We start from the raw sequence: 16,088 nt of genomic DNA on the forward strand, positions 1-16,088 counted from the left end.
TAAAGGTACTACAATTGCCCGTTAATGTATAGGACATGAGCACCCTAATAATCGTCCACCACTGTCATTTCTTAGACTTCTCCCTATTCTTTGTTCTTTTGTGTGTGTGTGTGTGTGTGTGTGTGTGTGTGTGTGTGTGTGTGTGTGTGAGCAGTAGCGTAACCAATAAACTTGTGATGCGCTCAGCATGAAGTGTACACATTAAACCATGAGCAGAACCTCAGACATCAGAAGGTTAATGGCTGAATACAGAGTTCAAGCACACCTAATTAGTGCAGTAAATTACATAGCTGACTAGGTTAATTGGTGACCAACAGAATGTAAAAAATGACAAGATAATGACTTCCTCTTCAACATCAGGTGGAATTTGTGATCACTTCAGTCTCAGGTGAGGAAGGAGAAAGACAAAGAAGGAGCAGGTGCCTGCAATATCATAGAAAGAGTTGTTGAAATGTATGGAGCTAACATAGTTCCCCTTCCCCACAAAAAATTAAACTAAATTTAAGGTACCCATTAAAATACCTGACTTTTATCCACTAGCTTCCCAATGAGGCTACATTTCCATGACCCTTTGTAACAATGCCTTATTATGCAATGTGAAAAGCTTTGAGTATAATAATCTGATATTACTTGAAGGGGCACAATTTCTGGAACACTTTGGGGTCCTTTTACCAAGCTGCAGAAAAAAAGGCCCTATGTTAGCTGCATGGGCTGTTTTTCCCATGCGCCAGGGCCAGGGCCATTTTTTCCGCAGCCAGTAAAAGCCTAATAAAAAATGGCCATGTGGTGAGATAACTCTTTGGGGTAGCGATAAAGGCTCCCGCACTAACCCGGTAGTAGATTACTGTCAGGTTATCGCCGTGCAATCCATTTCCCAGAAGAGCAAGCAGTAAGCCCACATTGGGCTTACCGCCACTCTGTAAAAGGGCCCCTGTATCTCCAGAAGTAATAGTTCTAAACACATAAGCTTTTAAAGATGTATCTAAAAGTCAGTGACTATGGGCTTGGAAATCAAAGGATTGAACAGCAGGGGGCTTAGATTTTCAAAAGGACCTGGACAAATACTCATGCAATTCCTGTAGTTTCCTTGGAGCTTCACTTGCACACAGACTGGGACTATTTGAAAAGGTACTTGTTGTAAATCACACAATTTTATAAATGTCATGTTTTGGATTTAGAAATCAAGCAAATCTTTATATAGTTTTTTTTCCTTGCAATACATTTGTATTGAATTTTCTTATAATATACTTAACTTTAACAAAACATTGTTAAAATCAGAACAAATTAGTGTCACAAATGTATAATCATGTGTATACGTTTATGCAAAGATAAATATATTTTAAATAAAAAAAACATATAACAAGTAACAAACTAACAAAACCTGCTAGTAAAAATCTGCCTAATAGAAGAAATTATGTTTATTATAAAAACTTAGTATACCACTTAGCTAATAAAGATCAAGGCGGTTAACATGACAATAAAAGCATAAATTTAATTAATAGAAAAGACATGATCCCATTCATTCAAGATATCCATAAACATACACAAGGCTATTGTCTCACAATACAAAAAGTTAATAGATTCTAGATTCCTCCTGTCCTATAAAATTGAATGCCTGTGTAAAGTAAAGTTTTTAACATGATCTTAAACTTTAGTAAATTCATTTCTGTGTTTTTCTCTAGGAATAATATTCCATAGACAGGACGCCAGACAGGAAAATGCCCTTTCCTTCACCCACTCTCCCCTTTCCTTAAATCTAGAAGATACTACCATCCTTGAGTCTTGCATTGACCTGAGTACCCTTTCCGGAATACTTGGAATAGTCAAGGTATTTAAGTAAATGATTTCAAGCCATAAAAGGCTTTAGGGGATAAAACTAAGATCTTAAGCTGAATTCTACATTTAATAGGCAACCAGTGATAATGTGAAAATAATGGGGTAACATGATCAAATTTTCATGTATTACCTAAAAGTTTAATTGCTGCATTTTGTAAAATTTGGAGCCTTTTTAACTTACTGCCCAATACACCTGCATAAATTACATTTGCATAATCTAACCTCAAAATTAATAAGCCATGAATCAGAGTATGTAATGCATCTTCATTACTCAAAATATATACTAGGAACAATATTAAATTGCTCTCTCATACAGATCATCCAATATATATAGGGCCCTGTTTACAAAGGTGTGCATTTTTAGCACCTATGGGCATCTAATGATAGTGCGCCTTTGTAAACAGGGCCCATAGAGAACATATTGAAAAAGTATACAAATTTTATTGCAAAATTATTCAAACACGTTTTCAAAAACAATTAGTTATCCACAATCCCCTACCAATTTACCAACAAAAATGTGCACATATGTATAAAAAGTCAAACCTAAAATCCTCATATCAAAAGCAAAAGTGCAAAACTATTTTGGAGTAGCCTAGTGGTTAGTGCAGTGGACTTTGATCCTGGGGAACTGAGTTCGATTCCCACTGCAGCTCCTTGTGACACTGGGCAAGTCACTTAACCCTCCATTGCCCCTGGTACAAAATAAGTACCTAAATATATGTAAACCGCTTTGAATGTAGTTGCAAAAAACCTCAGAAAGGCGGTATATCATTTTCCTTTCACTTGTCACTTCATGAAATCCAAGAATAAAAAATCCACACAGTTCGGGGATGCTTGAATCCAAAGACAATGAAGCTTGAGTCCAAAGGCTAAGCATTCAAATAACATACATCCTTTGTTCATGACACAACATCAAAGTTAATGTTGCAGTCAATCTTCCAGACAGATTTCTTACAGTAGCAAAGATGGAATGGTCTTATCAAAATAATATTTAATCACCATGATGACATACAGCAAACCCATTTCAGACTACGCAATCTTGTTTTATTCAGACAGAACTCAAGAGTATTATCTGTAATGTGTTTATGCTTTTACCTTGTTCCCATTAGTCTGTACCTTGGTTATTTTTACTATGTCCACATAAAACATACTGCAGGCTGAACTACTTCATTTCTAATACAAGACTATACTTCAGCACTGTAATTTGAAAACTGCAAGATGATGGCAGTAGACAGGATGGATAAATGCGAGCTAGATTGATTTTGTTAAATAACTGTGCACTGCAAACCCTATCTAATAACTAAAAAGCTGTATCTTCAGATCAAATTGGAATGACACAATATGTATTTATCTGCCTAATTCTGTAAAACTTTTCCATAACTAGGAAGCAATTCCAGAAAAAAAACTCTGGATCTCATTCTACAGTAACTAATCTCATACTGGACAAGGAAGGAATACTTAATTGTGTACCCTGTGATGACCTCAAAAGCGGTTGATACCATATTAGATGGACTCCTAGATATTGCAGACCAATCTTAAGTAAAGCCTTGAAGTTCAATTGCAGATTTTGAATTTGGCGCAATTGATCAAAGGCAACCGGTAAAGGCTCGTTATTTGGCTCAGTTTTTAATGTCTGTATCAAGTAAAACTTACACATCAGGTTTTTATATTTGTAGCCTACATAATAAGGCAATATTGATTACATAAAACTAATATTTGCATGACTATTTTTAGCTCACGTAAATGCAGAATGATTTCAACTGGCAGACCAGGCATAGTCTGTCAAATGCTGCTCTAGATGTGGAAACTGATTCAGCTTTTATCTTCGAACCTCAAACAAGAAGCCAAAATTTTGAACAAGAAGAGTAGCTTCATCAACTGGAAGTAAAACACTTAAAGGATGCGTCAAGAAAGAGCTCACCATCAAAGCTTTGGACACGTTGAGTTTATCTTCAGTTTATTTGTGGTATCCAGTAGGCCCCTTTGAAAAAGTAGATTTAAACTGACAATGGTTTCAATGTGATCTTTCTGGAGTAGCAGCCATAGCTGCACTGAATCGGCATAAAGATGCTAATTGACATTATGATGCCTAAATTCCTCCAGTGGGTTGAAGTAGAGCATAAGTGGGAGAGGCAAGAGTCTTATGTGATATGTCAATTGTTGAATGTGATTTAGAGAAGAAATATTTGTGTAGAAACTTCCACTCAGTGGCTTAAAGTTTGCAGACATACCTGTGCCTTCTATGATGCACCCTTTCCAAACATATGAACATATTTGCATCCAAATATTCCATCCAAAGTCTTTATCAAGTCTATATTAGAATATTTGCTCAACGGTAATGCCTACAACTTAGAGACAGAGCAAAGGTAAATGTATTAATACCCACATTTTGTTTGATTTTAAGTGCAACAAAATTGGCTAAGCTCAAAATTTCCTTTCTAGTTTTACTGGGATTTGAACATTGTCTGCATGCTTTAATGGAGTATCCTTTTAAAACTATAAATCATCAGATTTTTATTCTGAAAATTGTATTTGTGGTGGTAACTTGTTTAGCCAGAGAACTAAATGAAAATAAAGTTTCATCATTTCCCCTGTTCTGCACTTCTATTTAACACACCATTTTTTCAGTTTATCTCATATGCTTAATTTCATATTACTTGTATTACTATCCTTTTGTCAGAATCCTAAAAAAACAAAAAGAAAGTTCATAATTTAGAAATATCCAGGAGCTCAAACAGTCTGCCTGCACAGAAGAGATTTCCAAAAGATTCGACTGCTTTTTATGCTACATGATTTCCCAATAAGAGATTTCCTGACAACGATACTTTCATTTCCAGCTGGCTCAGAATTGATACCGTAGAAGAAAGGAAAGGATTCGATAAACCACCATTTCTTCCTTCAAGCTCACTCAGCAAGGGCTAAATTAGTTAGCTGTGCTGAAAAGCTTGAGTTGAAAAAATCTGCAAAGCAACCATGGAGTGCCATTCACACAATCATTGATCATCACAGAATGGATCAAGGGTCTTCCATAGCAGCAAAATCTGGAATGTAAGCTTACTCACCCTCTTAAGGTACTGCATTTGAAAGTCCCAAGACATATACTTGCAGAATAATAGAAGGATTTTCTTACTGTTGATTCTTTATAATCTCTCCCCCCCCCCCCCCCAGTCTACACAATCCCTCCTATCATTATAAATATGTTTTCTAACTAGTATCAACAGTGCTTTGTCAAAGTCCTCACACCTTTGTAAATTTTCACATTCTGCTGTTGATAAAATATAATTTAAAATGCATTAAAGTAGATTTTCACTGATCTGCATAACAGATTCTACACTTCCAATCTAACAGAACAAATGAAATAGAAAATAATTAAGAATAAGAAACAAAAAATTCTTGATCACATCTCTTCGCATTCATTGTTATAGAAAACCCAAAGTCGCCGTTTCCAAAACTTGCCTTAACAAGTCCTGCAGAGTAAGATGAGCTGTTGTGATTATGCATAGCTGGACTCTAAATTGATTTGAATAGTCTTGAATGAAGAATCAAACAGTTTGTTGGATGTCCTGAATTTGAAGCAAAGTTATAAAACATACCAAACATGGAACTGTCAAAGACCTCTGGGCTAAAGTTATTCAAAGGTACAGGTTGAATATCCATTGGGACTGTCAGGAATATCATAGCAAAGTAGAAAGAGTAACACCACCAAGAACCTGCCTTGATCAGGCCATTCTTCTCAAGCCAGGAAGAAAAACTGAGGAAGGCCTGTGAGGCTTAAGATTACTTTAGAGGTTTCTGACACTGGAGAAATGTTAACAGGGCGATGTAAAAAGAGATGGCACAATGAATGGTGCACAGTACAGGCAGATCCCCTATTCCCAAAGACCTGGGACGGGGAGAGGGTCAAATGTCAGCAGGACAATCAGCCTAAGTACAAAGCAAAGGCAATGAAGTGCCTAGTCAAAGTTCAGTCCTGAATCCAACAGAAAACCTGTCGCAAGACTTGAAGAATGCAGTCCATGGACTGTGTAAAGTAGCAGATACTGATATGAAATAAGTCATGGTTAATTATTGTTGCAACATGGTTAATTATTGCTGCAATAGTAGTTTCCACCTGCTCCTCAGACAAGGGGGTATGAAAACATTGGTTTCTTAATTTTAATTCATTCTTCACATTTTCTTTAAATTGGCTTTTTACATTGAAAGGATAGAGTATGTTGTGTAGATCTGTAAAACAAACTCATATTTTGAGCTGTATTTGTTTTTTTTAGAAAGCAGAGTGGAAAAGGGTGTGAAGACATTCACAAGGAATGTTAAAAGGTATTTTAGTGGGAACAGGATACATTTCTTTTCAGTTCTTATGACCAGATGTCCTAAGCTGTGGAAAATTTCCAAAAGCAGTGATGAGCATAGCCTAGGTAGTGGTGTCATTGGAAGGCAGCAGTGAGAATCAGTGATATAGACAGATGTGGGAGTTAACACAACAATGCACAGTAAGATAATATTCCAATTTGCTACATTTTTATTAAATCACCTTAATTTTAAAGAAATATCTATTTACTGTCAATATTCATGTTATATCTCTTAACAAGATGAATACATTAAATAAACCCATATTTTTAATGGCACACTGGGATCTTTTTGCTAAGTTATGGGAAAAAGGGCCCTGCGCCAGCGGTGGGGGCCGTTTTTCCTCTGTGTCAGGGCCCGCAGCCAGTAAAACCCGAAATAAAAAAAGAAGAGGTCATGCCGTGAGATACTTCTCCCCGCATGGCCATGCAGCGGGCAGCCCTTACCGCCACCCACTGAGGTGGCAATAAGGGCTCTGGCGCTAACACGTCAGATGAGGGACCTCTTCCACATCCCAACCTCCAGTGTCTGACCCTCAACTCATGGCTTTTTTTTCCCCCCAGAAATGGCACGCACGTGGGATGGGACTACTGCCAGCAGCTACACTGGGCCAGCAGTAGTCCCAAAAGAGCGAGTGGTAAGCCCGCGTTGGGCTTACTGCCGCGCTGTAAAAAGGCCCCACTATTTAAGAAGCTTGGAGTGGTTTTACTTTAGCTTGTACTAGATACAAAAAAAATCGTGTTTTATTTCCTAGTGTTATCTATCTGCTTATTTTCATGGAATGCTAAAATTGATCGTTGAATGGAGAAGAATAAACTGTATTTACTTGCTGCTAGCATTTGAAACGGTGGTCTGTGCCTAGTTTCTACAGAGTTGTGTGCCTATACAGAATAAGTTTTATAAATCAGGGCTTGTTTTTACATTAATGTGTGAACCTTATCTTTGGTTTGGAGTAGGGGGAAACAAGAATATTTTAAAAGGCATACTATGGAATAAAAATAAAATGTTGCACATTTTTGCTGAAGGATGGTTACTGAATAGTACGAGAGACTGATATATACATTTAACAGTTTTATTTTTAAATGTACATGTTTTTGCAACTGAATTTTAAACCATGTTTTGGTATCTAATTTTTGAAATTTTTTTGTCACCAAGAACTGAATATATATGTGAAAACATACATAAAAGTGTTTACTGGACTGTAAATTTTACTGTACTGTTAAGATTAGATGGTGTTTTCTAACAATTTATTTACAATAAATTTTGTTTAAAATCATTTGTGCCATGGTTCCATAAAGCAAAGATAACTTACCTGTAGCCGGTATTCTCTGAGGACAGCAGGCCATTCATTCTCATGTGGATGATGTCATCCACATCGCCCGGTGTGGAGCTTAATCAAGCTATTACATATCTAAGAGTACATGCAGCGTTCCCATCGCACATGTGTGAGTGCCTTCCTGTCCCAGTTCCATCAGTACAACATAGCATGGAATGAACTTGGAGGGGAGGTGGGAGGGTATGTGAGAATGAATGGCCTGCTCGTCCTCGGAGAATACCTGCTACAGGTAAGTATCTTCACTTTCTCCAAGGACAAGCAGGCCCATATTCTCACATGTAGTAATCCCTAGCTACCAGGCTCACTGAACAGCGAAGGCAAAATAGTAATTAACCTGAAACTATAAACAACTGTGTGAGAGTGCAACCTGGAACAAAACAAGCTTTAAGGGGGGGGGGGGGGGGGGGGGGGGGAGCTGGATTCTACACCTCCAAACAAATTCTGCAGAACTGTCTGTCCAAACTGACTATCATGTCAAGTATCCTGCTCAAGGCAGTAGTGAGATGTGAATGTGTGGACTGGATACCACATCAAAGTCTTGCAAATTTCTTCAATGGAGGGTGACCTCAAGTGGGCTACCAATGCAGCCATGGCTCAGACATTGTGAGCCTTGACATGACCCTCAGGAGTCAGCCCAGCCTGGGCACTAGTGAATGAAATGCAATCTGCCAGCCAATTGTGCATTTCCTGATGGCAACTCCCGTCCTGTAGGGATCAAAAGAAACAAAAAGTTGGAAGGACTGTCTGTAGGGCCTAGTCTGCTCCAAGTAAAAGGCCAGTGCTCGTTGCAGTCCAGTGTGCAGTGTGCTTTCGCCAGGATAGGCATGAGATTTGGGAAAGAATATTGGAAGATCGATCGACTGGTTCAGATGGAACTCTGACACAACCTTAGGTAGGAACTTAGGGTGCATATGGAGAACTACCGTACTCTGCTATGATGAAATTTAATGTAAGATGAATCTGCCTCTAGGGCCTGAAGCTCACTCATCCTGTGAGCTGAAGTAATAGCCACCAAAAAAAACAAGACCTTCGATGACAGGAATCCAGCAGCTCAAAAGGAGCTTTCGTTAGCTGGGTGAGGATGATATTTAGGTCCCATAACACAGGTGGAGGTTTGATATGGGACTTTGTAAAAAGCAAACTTCTCATGAAGCAAACTAAAGGATGTCCAGAAATGGGCATACCCTCTACATGGCAATGGTAAGTGCTAATCGCTCTTGAGACCAGACAGAGAGGTGTAGAAGTTATTCAAGCAGGATCTGTGTAGGGCAAGAAAAGGGGTCCAAGGTCTTGCCCTCACACAAGACAGCAAAACTCCTCCATTTGAAAGAGTAATTCCTCTTAGGAGATTCTTTCCTGCAAGCCAGCAAGACCCTAGAGACACCCTGAGGAAGATGCAAGGAAGCAAATTCTAAGCTCTCAACATCCACGCTGTGAGGATCAGACACTGGAGGTTGGGATGCAGAAGAGGTCCCCCATTCTGCGTGATGAGGGTTGGAAAGCACTCCAATCTCCAAGGTTCTTCAGAGGACAACTCTAGAACAGGAGGGAACCAAATCTGCCTGGCTAGTATGGAGCGATCAGGATCGTGGTTCCTTGGTCTTGAGTTTCTGTAAAGTTTTCCCCATAAGAGGGATGACAGCATATACATACTGAAAATCGCATACTGAAGGAGGAAGGCATCAGATGCTAGTCTGTCATGGGCCTGGAACAGAACTGAGGGGCTGTATGATTGATCTGAGTGACAAAGACATCCACCGTGGGGTTGCCCCACGCTTGGAAGATCTTACAGGCAACACCCATGTTGAGTGACCACTCATGTGGATAATCAGTCTGTTGGTAAGGCTGTTGGATTTGCTCACCAGGTAAGTGGCCTTAAGGAGCATCCCTTGCTGGAATGCCCAGTGCCACATCTTGGCGGCCTCCTGATACAGTTGGCATGATCAAATTCGATATTAGCTTTGAAGTAAGTATACACAGGAAATCCAATATGGTAGCGTTTAACTTTAAAAAAAGGAGAATATGATAAAATGAAAAGAATGGTGAAAAAAAAACTTAGAGGGGGTCAAAAATGTACATCAGGCGTAGATGCTGTTCAAACCTGGTAGCCATCCTGGAAGCTCAGGCCAAATATATTCCGTGTATTAAAAAAAGGAGGACGGAAGCCCAAATGACAGCTGGCATGTTTAAAAAGTGAGGTGATGAAAGCTATTAGAGCTAAAAGAAAATCCTTCAGAAAATGGAAGAAGGAACTGACTGAAAATAATAAGAAACAGCATAAGGAATGTCAAGTCAAATGCAAAGCGCTGATAAGGAAGGCAAAGAGGGACTTTGAAAAAAAGATTTCGTTGGAGGCAAAAACACATAGTAACATTTTTTTTTAGGTATATTAAAAGCAGGAAGCCGGCAAAAGAATCGGATCGCTAAATGCCCGAGGGGTAAAAAGGGCGATCAGGGAGAACAAAGCCGTAGTGGAGAGATTAAATGAATTCTTTGCTTCGGTCTTCACAGAGGACGATTTCGGAGAGATATCGGTGCCAGAAATGGTATTCGAAGCTGACAAGTCGGAGAAACTGAATGAAATCTCTATAGACCTTGAGGATATAATGTGGCAGTTTGACAAATTGAAGAGTAGCAAATCTTCTGGACCGGATGGTATTCATCCCAGAGTACTGACAGAACTGAAAATTGAACTTGCGGAACTATTGTTAGTAATATGTAATTTATCCTTAAAATCGAGAGTGGTACTGGAAGATTGGAGGGTGGCCAATGTAACACCGATTTTTAAAAAAAGTTTCCAGAGGAGATCCGGGAAATTATAGACCGGTGAGTCTGAAGTTGGTGCTGGGCAAAATGGTACAGACTATTATAAAGAACAAAATTAGAGAGCATATTCAAAAGCATGGATTAATGAGGCAAAGCCAACATGGATATAGTGAAGAGAAATCTTGCCTCACCAATCTGTTGCATTTCTTTGAGGGGGTGAACAGACATGTGGATAAGGGTGAGCTGGTTGATATTGTGTATCTGGATTTTCAGAAGGCGTTTGACAAAGTAACCCATGAAATACTCCAGAAGAAATTGGAGAGTCACGGGATAGGAGGTAATGTCCTATTGTGGATTAAAAACTGGTTAAAAGGAGTAGGGTTAAATGGTCAGTATTCTCAATGGAGAAGGGTAGTTAGTGGGGCTCCCCAGGTGTCTGTGCTGGGACCGCTGCTTTTTAACATATTTATAAATGATCTAGAGACGGGAGTAACTAGTGAGGTATTTAAATTTGCTGACGAAATAAAGTTATTCAAAGTAGTTAAATCGAAGGAGGATTGTGAAAAATTACAAGAGGACCTAACGAGACTGGGAGACTGGGCATCTAAATGGCAGATGACGTTTAATGTGAGCAAGTGCAAACTGATGAATGTGGGAAAGAGGAACATCATGCAAGGTTCCACATTAGGAGTCACTGACCAAGAAAGGGATTTAGGTGTCGTCGTTGATGATACGTTGAAACCTTCTGCTCAGTGTGCTGCTGCGGCTAAGAAAGCAAACAGAATGTTAGGTATTATTAGAAAAGGAATGGAAAACAAAAATGAGGACATTATAATGCCTTTGTATCGCTCCATGGTGAGATCGCACCTCGAATATTGTGTTCAATTCTAGTCGCCTCATCTCAAAAAAGATATAGTGGAATTAGAAAAGGTGCAACAAAGGGCGACTAAAATGATAAAGGGGATGGGACGATTTCCCTATGAGGAAAGGCTAAAGCGGCTGGGGCTCTTCATCTTGGAGAAAAGACAGCTGAGGGGAGACATGATAGAGGTCTATAAAACAATGAGTGGAGTGGAACGGGTAGACGTGAATTATTTGTTTACTCATTCCAAAAATACTAGGACTAGCGATGAAGCTACAAAGTAGTAAATTTAAAATGAATCTGAGAAATTTTTCTTCACTCAACGTGTAATTCAAATCTGGAAATACCAAGAATGAATGTCTTTGCCAGAGATTGTCCTATTGCACCAGCTACAGCGTTTAAAGCCACTGGGAACCTTCGATGACATAGAAGGAAAAACAGCCGTAGCCAGATCAAATGGCTCGATGGTGACTAAAAAAAGGAGTAAAGACTGGAAAAAAAAGGGGGGGGGGGGGGACAAACGCCTGACTGGAGTAGACGCCTAAGAGGGTAAACGGAGCACGCCAAAAATAAAGGAAAGGAAAGGAAAATAAGAAAAGAAAATGAAAAAAGCAGGGTAAAAAAACCAAAGGGAATGCACAAAATAGAAAAAATACTGCTCACGCACCAGATGCTGTGAGGAGTGTGGGACAATCGCTTTCTCTCCTCAGTGCACATGAGAAGAGTTTGATGGTCCTGCGCTTTCGTGGTGGGAGGGAAGGCACTTGCACATGCACAGTGGGGACGCTGCACATTCTCTTAAAGTTGTAATAGCTTGTTTGAGCTCTGCACTGGGCAACATGGATGATCTCACCCACACGTGAGAATATGGCTTGCCTGTTCTCGGAGAACTGTTTCTGTTTCTAACTGCATTTGATGAAACAGTATTATTTACTAAGATTAAATGATCGTATACATTCCATCAGCTGGATGAACTGATCAGGCATCAACTTCTTTTTATATAACATCTTCTTCACGTACCTTTTGAAACTGCAAATGACCTCCTCCTTAATTACTTCCCCTAACAGCACATACCATCAAACGCGTCAACATGTTTCATGCATATCCTGGTATATAAAGGCATAATAGTCTCCAGACAGCAAGAAACACTGTGGCAACAACAATATTCCAATGCTAGCTATCTGGTAGCACGTGCTGCTACACCCAGATAAACAGAGCTGACTGGGGCCAATCGGTATCTTTCAATGGAATGATCTGGAAAATGATCACTGACTGTCCCACTACTTGGATAGGGCCAGGGCAGTCCAGAGATAGAGCAAAGGCAGAGCCAGAAGTTACAGTTAGCAGCAATAGTCAGTCTACTAACCAGGTGTTACAAAATATAGCTATGCACACTCATTTACACAATGACTAATTCAAGGCTGCAGTGTTCATGCGTATTATATCTCTTCTATGAAGAGACATATGACCTTGGCAAATCTGAATCGGGTATTGTTACCACCCCTCTCGGCTGGACTGTAGTGATGTGCTCCCAGATACCTGATGGTTGTAGTCATGGCGAATATCCAGGGAACACACACTCACAGCTGAGGGAGTGGAACAAATAAACTAACCCCGTCCTTTACTCTCAAAGAATAAAGGAGGAAAAGAAGCTAAATTTAGGATTTGTTCCTGGACTGGAAGAACCGCACCTTCAGATTTACAAATTATCTTTTTCTTTATTGAATACAAATGCAAGCAAATTTTCATTCAAATAAACTCAAATTCACAATTAGTGTAAGGCTTAATAGAAATGCAATAACATATTTAACATTCAAATGTAGAACTACATGTAAACCCTTAACTTTGTCTGTTTCACCTAAAAAGGCAGAAAAGAACCTTTTCAGATAAGGATTTAAATTGTCTTTTATCAAAATCAGATATTTGTGGTTATTCTCTTTCCTGATGTAAAAATTGGTCTCTTTGTGTGCACTATTGGTGTTTTTGCAGGGATCACATGGATTTTTAATATCTGATGGTCTGTTCCTTTGTTTTCCCTTAAAGTGTTGTGAAAAAATAATATATTCCGTTCACACCCTTGGCAATGTCACTTAGCTGTAGCTGAATTTACTTAGATGATGTCTTTCTTGCGTTGGAGCTCATCTGGAAATCCTTCAGCGGATGATCTACAGAATTCTTCTTCCTAAAACCTCACTTATAAAGAAAATAAATGGAAGCAAAGCCCTTAAAACTCCCTGCTTGTCCAGGAATGGACTCCACTCTGGTGACAATTAATCAGTTCTCAATACTGTGGCCACACTCTCTAATTGAAATAAAATAAGTTAAAGGTTTTCTCACTACAAAACCTATTTCTCACTGTTGATTCCCTGTTCTAAAATCCAGCAGGCTTCACACTGCATTCAGAGATCTCACACAGTAACCCATTCCATATTCAAATTATGATTCAACATTACATCTCACAGACTTCACATAAAAACATAGCATTTCCCTATACAGCTATCAGATCAATCTGGAGAATACAGCATACTCATACAAAAACAGTGCTGGATTTTCTTTAATCTGCAGTCTGATTCCAAACCCTGTACTGAACTCAGAACTCTCACCAACAACACACCTTTCCCACAGACACAGCTTAATGGCTTCTTTTTCCAAATATCAACTTCACTTCTCAGTCCTTCCCCTGTGTCATACTTAAAATCCTTACACACTTTTTTCTGACACCCTTATAGGCTTTCTCATGTAGTATAATTCCTACCACAAATCAAAGTGTCTCTCACCCTAAAATGGTAAATCACTTATCTCTGGAAATTCAGGGCTATACTGGAACATTCACTCAGCTCACTTTCAATATCAAAGTACCCTTTTTCAATGTCACTTATTTCACTTTAAACTCATAAAATATACCTTTATTCCTCTTACATTACACACACACCATACATTTTTTCTTTCCCAGTCTTCCCTAGCTCTATCTGCTCAGCAGTCTCCCTGGCAACTCACCCCCACTAGAGGAACACCTGACATCACTCAACCAATCAGCTTGTCAGCTAAAGACTGTTTTTTTTTCTCTGATCTGTTTAGAATCTCCCTCCCCCATAGAAGTTACTGCAAAACTTCCTATATAGAGAGTTTCAAAGTTAATTTTAACCTGACTTGTACCCAAAACAGTAAGGAACATTTCCATATCATCAAGCTGATCAATCCATAGACTGGTGGGTTGTGTCCATCTACCAGCAGGTGGAGATAGAGAGCAAACTTTTGCCTCCCTATATGTGGTCATGTGCTGCCGGAAACTCCTCAGCAGTGTTGCCAGGTGGGCGGTTTTACCGCCCAATTGGGCGGTTTTCCGCGACCCGCCGCGGGAAATTTTTGCCCGCGGCGGGTTGCGGTTTTTTGGGCTGGTTTTTGTGCTTCGGGCGGTTTTTTTCGGCCGCGGGGGGGCGGGGTTAATGACGTTTTTGGGTGGGGTTAATGACGTTTTTGGGTGGGGTTAATGACGTTTTGGGCGGGGTTAGTGACGTGGGAGGCGGGCCGATGACGTGGGAGGCGGGGCCGATGACGGGGAGGCGGGGTCGATGACGTAAGAGGCGGGGCCGATGACGGGGAGGCGGTGCCGGTGACGTGGGAGGCGGGGCCGGTGACGGCGGGGGCGGGGTTGATGACGGCGGGGGCGGGGGTGATGACGCGGGGGCGGGGGTGTCAGGGGCGGGGTTTGTGTTTGGGCGGTTTTTGGGCTGTTTTTTGGGCTCCAGTGGGCTGGAAAAAAATTTTCCACCTGGCAACCCTGCTCCTCAGTATGTTCTCTATCTCAGCAGGTGGTGGTCACACACAGCAGCAGCTCTGGCTAGGCCTCCAAGCCTAATCCTTAGGTTTTGTTGAGGCCTGGGGTTGAGGGCTCTTTTGAGCAAGTGCAAACCTGGTGGTGCCAGGTCCCTCCTTTTCTCCCCCCTCCCGCTGGCTCCGTTTAAAAAAAAAGAAAAAAAAAAAGAAAAAAAAATAAATTTTAAACGTCTTTAAAGGCGTTTAATTCGACGTTTCTTTAAACGTTCATTGCAGCTACTCACTGGGACACCAGTTCGTTACAGCTCGGAGCGGCAAGCAGGTAATTTTACCTTTTTATAGCGGGCAGGGGGTTCCCCGATTCTTCTCCTCGTGGCATATGGCGTCGGAGGGCGAGGGAGCAAAGGGTCGCTCCCCGGATCGCTGGAGCGCTTCTAGAGGGGATGCGGGGGTTTTACAACCTGATTCGCCCTTGATGGGTGACAGTTTAGTGACCGATGAATGTCCCGGTCGTTCCTCCGGCGTGGCGGTTTTTTCCCGCCATAAACGCCCATCCCCCGCTCCTCGCCTCCGCCATCTTGGCCGGCCACGCGGCTCGGACGGCTTCTTCGTGGGCCGCCCTTGAGGTTGGAGACATTAATGCCATGAACGCCTTTAATTTGGGCGACGGCACAAGCGGCTAAAGTTAAGCGCCGTTCTTCCCGCGCGGCTCCTTTGCGGAGTTTCGCGCCGGACGCCATTTTGGATGCGCAGCATGTCTCTCCCCCGCTATTGCGAGCGCCGGTTGAGAGTGCGTCTAGGGCTGTTGCCCAGGCTGCGGAAGTGCACAGTCTGGGGGGTTTCTCCCCCGAGTTTGTTTTGCTGCTGCATCAGGCTTTCCTCATGCAAAACGCTGCCCCTGCTCCCTCTTCTGATAAAGAGGTTGAGGTTCCCAGAGGTAAACGCCCTCGGGTTGATTTCCAGGCCTTGGAGGACTTTGTCTCCTCCGATGTAGATGAGGGCAGCGTGTCTGAGGTCTCCCAACGGTCCTTTGCGGATTCCTTGGAGGAGATAGATCCCCGCTCGGATGGAGCGGATGACCCCTCTGCAGCGCGGCTTTTTAGCCCAGAGGATTTGCCCAACCTGTTTTTACAGGCCATGGACACTTTGAAGATTTCCTCTCCG

Source organism: Microcaecilia unicolor, chromosome 6 (genome assembly GCF_901765095.1).
Source record: "Microcaecilia unicolor chromosome 6, aMicUni1.1, whole genome shotgun sequence".
Classification (NCBI taxonomy): Eukaryota; Metazoa; Chordata; class Amphibia; order Gymnophiona; family Siphonopidae; genus Microcaecilia; species Microcaecilia unicolor.